Source organism: Oratosquilla oratoria, chromosome 8 (assembly GCF_046742065.1).
Source record: "Oratosquilla oratoria isolate Oo_2021 chromosome 8, ASM4674206v1, whole genome shotgun sequence".
Lineage (NCBI taxonomy): Eukaryota > Metazoa > Arthropoda > Malacostraca > Stomatopoda > Squillidae > Oratosquilla > Oratosquilla oratoria.
The window spans coordinates 33969638-33976585 of record NC_134784.1 but is presented as its reverse complement, the minus strand read 5'-3'; positions in this window follow the sequence as shown (position 1 = coordinate 33976585).

The window sequence follows — 6948 nt, the reverse complement described above, 5'->3', positions numbered from 1 at the left end:
GGAAGTTGCATGAAGAAACTATGAAGGCCAAGAAGGACACGACAAGAAATCCGTGTGTGACACAACGACATTCATACAGTGTTGAGGCTAACCGGATTTCCTTCAGCCAAAGAGGAAGGAAGAGGAGTGAAGACGAGGCGCCGAGGTCAGAGTTCGCGGCGAGGTCAGAGTTCGTGGCGAACGAAACAGCTTTGAGGTCATCAATTAAGTTAATTGTGAACAACGACGACTTTTCAACTGTTCGAGTAACGAGGTAATTCTTTTCTTGGGGAGACTCTACTCGGGCTTTTAGTCTTCTTTATCTTTTCATCATTCTCCTTCCGCTTCTTCCTCTCCTTTTATTTTATTTATTTATTTATTTATTTTTACTTCTTTCCCTCCTTATTGACTTTGTTTTTTTAATCATTTTTCCGCTTATTTCCCTCCTCTTTTTTGACTTCTTTCTTCTTTCATCATTCTCCTTCCACTTCTTTCCCTCCTTATTGACTTCTTTGTTTTTTCATCATTCTTCGGCTTCTTTCCCTCCTCTTTTTTGACTTCTTTCTTTTTTCATCATTCTCCTTCAACTTCTTTCTCTCCTTATTGAATTCTTTGTTTTTCATCATTCTCTTTCCACTTCTTTCCCTGCTACTTTTTGACTTCTTTCTTCTTTCATCATTTTACTTCCACTTCTTCCCTCCTCCTTTTTTACTTTCTGTTCTTTCATCATTCTCCTTCCACTTCTTTCCCTCCTTATTGACTTCTATGTTTTTTCATCATTTTTCCGCTTATTTCCCTCCTCTTTTTTTTTTTTTTTTACTTTCATCATTCTCCTTCCACTTCTTTCCCTCCTTATTGACTTCTATGTTTTTTCATCATTTTTCCGCTTATTTCCCTCCTTTTTTTTTTACTTCTTTCATCATTCTCCTTCCACTTCTTTCCCTCCTTATTGAATTCTTTGTTTTTTCATCATTCTCCTTCCACTTCTTTCCCTCCTCTTTTTTGACTTCTTTCTTCTTTCATCATTCTCCCTCCACTTCTTCCCTCCTCCTTTTTGACTTCTCTGTTCTTTCATCATTCTCCTTCCACTTCTTTCTCTCGTCCTTTTTGACTTTTCTATTCTTTCATCATTCTACTTCCACTTCTTTCCCTCCTCCTTTTTGACTTCCCTGTTCTTTCATCATTCTACTTCCAGTTTTTTCGTTTCCCGATTTTCCTCATTTTTCTCCTACCACTCTTTTGTCATCTTCCTGTCTAGGGTTCCTTGACCAAACCCCTGGGCTGGGTACGGCACAGCTCGTGTTGTGACAATTGATCTCCTAATAGGATTAACAAGAACACCACGGGAAGGTTTTGTTCATGAGTCAAAATGGACATGGATTGATAATTACTCTGAGGATGTTTTAGGTTATTTGATTCTTAATGTTTATAATTTTGTACTTGTTTCAGTTTACTTTTGTTGTCAACTTTGGTGTAATTATAAAGGTTGACTTGCTCATCTGTTCTGCAGTTTCGCTTGTTTCAGAAACTATGTTCTTGTTTTTAGTTCCTATCTATCTATCTATATACGAAGAGCTTTTTCCCCCTTATAAGAGAGGTAGCTAAGTCAAAAGCACGTATCTGTTCCCACCCATTTCACTCTCCACCATCATACCTTCCACCACTCCCATCTTAGCTCCTCGTGGATGACGGGTCATCCCTGCATCCCGCCAACTGCCCTGGGTCAAACGCAGTGCAAAAAGACACAGAGTAGACCCACAGCAAAGCCGCTTCACTTAATCGGCGACTCCCCTCTCTCCATCCCCTCATGGAGAAAAAGAGAAGACGGGGAGAAATCCCTTCGGTCTGCGTCAAAATATCATTCGCACATAAGCACCACCTACCCCCCCCCATCCCTCGCTTGCATAACAGTATCATCCATACACAGTCATTTCTCACTCATCCCTATTTCCTGCCCTCTCCCTTCCTTGATCAACAGACATTCCCCTCTTGCTCAACGCCTCCTTCACCCCATCCATCCACCTCATCCTCGGTCGTCCCCTCAAGTTCACTTCCTCCACCTCTGCCTTCCACACCCCTTACAGAAGACTTTGTAGCGTGGAATGTAGTGAACCATGCCCTTAGTCCAACTCGCTGGCGGCATAGGTTTCGAACTGCCGCTACCTCGACCTCTGCCGCAAGTAGCCTACGCCTGGAGGCGCACAGCTGCATCCGAAGCCGACTCTCAAGTAAAAGTCACTGCTGAGAATCGGGGAATAGTGCGGGATTCGAACCCACGGCTAAGCAAATGAGGAACCAGCATGGTTCCGATGATCTAGTGCAGGACTCGTAGTAATGGATTTAAATTGGATAAATTCATGTTTAAGAAGGAAATAGGCAAGAACCGGTTTACTAGCGGTGGTTAACGAATGTGATAGAATTAGTAACCATGTAGTGAGCCCTGAAACAATGGGTTATTTTGAGAGAAGGTTAGATAATTTTATGGATGGGGATGATAGGTGGTAAGGGACATGGAACTGTCTAGTGTAGGCCGTATGGTCTCTTGCAGTCTCCTCCATTCTTATGTTCTTATGGAAGAAGGCATAACTACAATCACGTAACAAAGATAAAGGGTATACATTTACAAATAAACAGAGTTAGCTTTAAGAAGGTTGTCACACTGGGCTATTTTTCCTCCAACCTCCGATTAATCGGCGGTACCGACTACTTCCAGCACTTTTTTCGCCGTCAAATTGCTGATGGTAAACTATTTCGTTTTCTCAAAAATTTACATAGAATGCCATTTGATATGCTGGAGGAAATTTATTTTCCCCCAGCATATCAAATTCCTTCCCGAAAGCTGCGAGCTGCAAATTTGCTCCAACAGTCGGAGGAAAAATAGCCCAGTGTGATAATGCCTTCATTGTTGCATCACATTAGACGTCCTAGAAAAGACTCGTATTAGTCTCCGATGTACATTATTTGCAAATCACATAATAGCTTTGGACAATACGTTGTAATTAACGAACTCTCACTTTATCCTGACAATGGAGTTGGCTAACCGTGATATCTGATTACGATTAATGAGCCAGAATTCAATCATTCATTGTTCCTTGTAGCACAATTAAACCAGCATATGCTCTTGGTGCATTAATGATTGTTCATTTTGATTATTAAGGTATGTGTATATATATATATATATATATATATATATATATATATATATATATATATAAATATATAAATATGTGTGTGTATATATATGTAAATATAATTATTATATATATATATATATAATGTATATGTATGTATATATATATATGTATATATATATGTGTGTATATATATGTAAATATAATTATATATATATATATATATATATATATATATATATATATATATATACATGAATCACGAAGAACCCACAGTCGGAATAAAAGGAAACTTAGAAGAAAGTATAACTTCTATATTTCGGCTAATAGCTATAGCCCTCTTCAGGAAAGTACAGATTACAAGAATTTGCAGAGACGTAAGTACAGTACAATTGAGATGTGAGTAGAAGGGGAACACGCAGAGCTAAAACAGGACAATCCGTCACGCAGGGCGGAGTCAGAGGTGAGGCGATGTGTGGGTGCAGGTGTGATGTCAGGAGGGAAGCGGGCTGGGAGCGGGGTCAGGAGGGTGATAATTCTTAACTAAGCAGCTCACAGCTAGCCGTGAGATTATGTTCGGGGACCATTGATCTTTGGAGATGTTCAATTTCGGACATTAAGGCTGATTCAACAATTTTTTCTTCTAAAGCTACAGTTAGACTTAAACAAAATTTTGGCCTTGTTCCAGTCAAGACTGTGATGTTTGGTACTGACGTGTTGGAACACAGCGGAATTTTCCTGGGCATACCTAATGGATCTTTTGTGCTCCATTAACCTCGTGTGAAGAACCCTTCTGGTCTGACCAAGGTACACTAAATCACAGTCTTCACAAGGAAGCCTATACACTCCTGGGAACTCTTTTCCTTTTAACCTTTGATGAACATTAACAATTTGTTTGTGTACAGTGTTAGGGTAATGGTAGGCAACTGTGAAACGCTTGTTGGGAATTAATTTTAAAGAAGGACTGATGGAGTTACAATAGGGGATTTTTAAAACATCTTTGAATGAGGGTTGTGTGGTGGGAACTTAATTTTTAAGGTGGCTGGCTCTAGCCTTGCTGAGGGCTTGATCCAGGAACCAGGACGGGTATGCCAAATTTAAAAGTTGCCTTTTGATGAGGTCAATATCCCATGCCAAGAATCTAGGACTACAAATCCTAAATGCTCTCAAGAAAAGGTCGGAGGCAACACTCTTCTTGACTTTGTCGGGATGGTTGCTGAAAAAGTGGAGATAGCTACCTGAATGGGTGGGTTTTCTATAAACTGTAAAAAATAATTCTCCATCAATCCTTCTAATTAAAATGTCTAGGAAAGGGATCTGATTACCTTCTTCCCATTCTCTTTTGAATTTGATATTAGGGGATAATTGGTTCAACTTGTCCAGAAATACCTAGAACGCACCCCACCTATCATCCCACGCTGAGAAAATGTCATCAACATAAATGAACCAAATCATCTCAGGCGGTTTGATGGTGGGTAACAGAGTGCATTCAAAGTACTCCATGTACAAGTTAGCCAAAACAGGAGATAAATTAGAACCCATGCTGCAACCGAATTTCTGTCTAAAGAATTGGTCCTGGAAAGAAAAGACATTGGAGGAAACACAGGCGAACTAGATCAATGATTTTGTTGACTGGAAGGGGTAAATTGTCCTGAAACGGTTGCAGTCTGGTTTCTAAAAATGAAAGAACATCAACATTAATGTTAGTAAAGAGAGAGGTCATGTCAAGACTGAGTAACTTGGCATCCTGTATATTGACATTCTTAATTTTGGAAATGAAATCTGAGGAGTTTTTAATGTGAGAGTTAGAAAATTGGCCAACAAAAGGTGACAAAATGTCTGAGAGCCATTTAGAAAGTTTACTCGTACAGGAGCCTCGATTGGAAATAATGGGCCTCAAAGGAATATCTGCTTTATGAACCTTCGGAAGACCATAAAAGTAGGGGAGCTTGGGGTTTGTGACCTTCAGATTATTAATGCAATTATCCACTGAAATCTTGTGAACTTGTTTGTTGAATTCAGCGGCTGAGGTCTTAAGGGGGTTTTTGTTGAGCTTTTCGTAAGTTTCTGAGTCATTTAAAAAATCATAGGCCTTCTTAACATAATCGGAAATTTCCAAAATGACAACTTGCCCTCCTTTGTCTGCTTTGGTAATAATGATGTTATCTAATTCCTTCAAAGCTGACAGTGCAACCCGATGTCTTTTTGGTAAGCCACAATCTTTGTTAAAACACTCAGAAATACCATTAAGCAAAAAACCTTTGAGGCAAGTAAGATCTTTATCATAATTATTGTTAGCTAAGAATTTGTCAAAACCTACTAAATAGTCAAACACATGGTGTTTCTTTGGTGTGCGTGCGAAGTTAAGGCCAAAGCCCAAAACTTCTAACTGTGTCCTTATAAGATCGACAGAGGAGAGATTAATAACGTTTGCTGTTAGGGACTGGGACAATGCCAATATTTTGTTGAAGTCCAACTGTAGCTTTAGAAGAAAAATTGTTGAATCAGCCTTAATCGAAGAATTTCCAAACTTGAACATCTCCAAAGGTCAATGGTCCCCGGACATAATCTCACGGCTAGCTGTGAGCCGCTTGGTTAAGAATTATCACCCTGACCCCGCTCCCAGCCCGCTTCCCTCCTGACCTCACACCTCCACCCACACATTCCCTCACCTCTGACTCCACACTGCATGACGGAATGTCCTGTTTCAGCTCTGCGTGTTCCCCTTCTACTCACATCTCAATTGTACTTATGTCTGCAAATTCTTGTAATCTGTACTTTCCTGAAGAGGGCTATAGCTATTAGCCGAAATATAGAAGTTATGTTTTCTTCTAAGTTTCTTTTTATTCCGACTGTGGGTTCTTCGTGATTATTATTTACAAATGTGCTACAACATTTTGTCTAAGTGGTATATATATACGTATATATATATTATATAATGTGCGTGTGTGTGTGATTCACCGTGGTCTTCGATCACGTGTTGGACTCGTGATCGACAGCTATTTCCCTCCTGGAAGAGAGCTCAGCTTATATATGACCGATCTATGGGTAATGCTGTGACCTTACACGCACATACACCCCCAACTCCCCGCCCATGAGAGTTGGAGTAACGACTCGCAGCACATCGATGCTGAAATTATTTCAGCCCTGGGCGGGATTCGAACCCGGACCACCGTAGTGGCAGCCAGGAACTCTACCAACTGCGCCACGAGTTTGTGTGTATGTGTGTGTGTTTGAGAAATCAAACGACATGACGTCATAATGAAATGCCTTACTCATGAGCCAAAGTCGTTTGTATTTTTTCGTTATGGAAAGAAACGGTCTATGACCATTGTTAATCTGAATTTCTTTTGAACCGAAATAAAACAAATGTAAAACAAATTGTACGCGACAGAAATGCGAAAAGAATCCCATGTATTTTTGAGGAATATATTTGCCTTTATAAATATTTGCACATTCATTCAAATATTTGATTTTACTGTACCTTACCCTCCCTCTCTCTTCCAACATGAACGTTGGCCAGTATGTGTGTGTGTGTGTGTGTGTGTGTGTGTGTGTGTGTGTGTGTGTGTGTGTGTGTGTGTGTTTGTGTGTTTACGTGTGTTTACGCGTGTTGTGTTTGGTTACATGGGCATGTGTGTGTTTCTCTTCATGTGTGTTTACATGGGTTGTGTGTGGGTATGAATATATGTGAGTGGATCTGTATTTATGTGCGTATGCACGAGTTGTATATGTGTACACGTGTGTGTATGCATTTTCTGTGCGTGTGTGTATATATTTGTGTTTATGTGTCTGTGTCTATGTGTGTTTGCGTGTGGGTGTGCATTTTCTTTGTGAG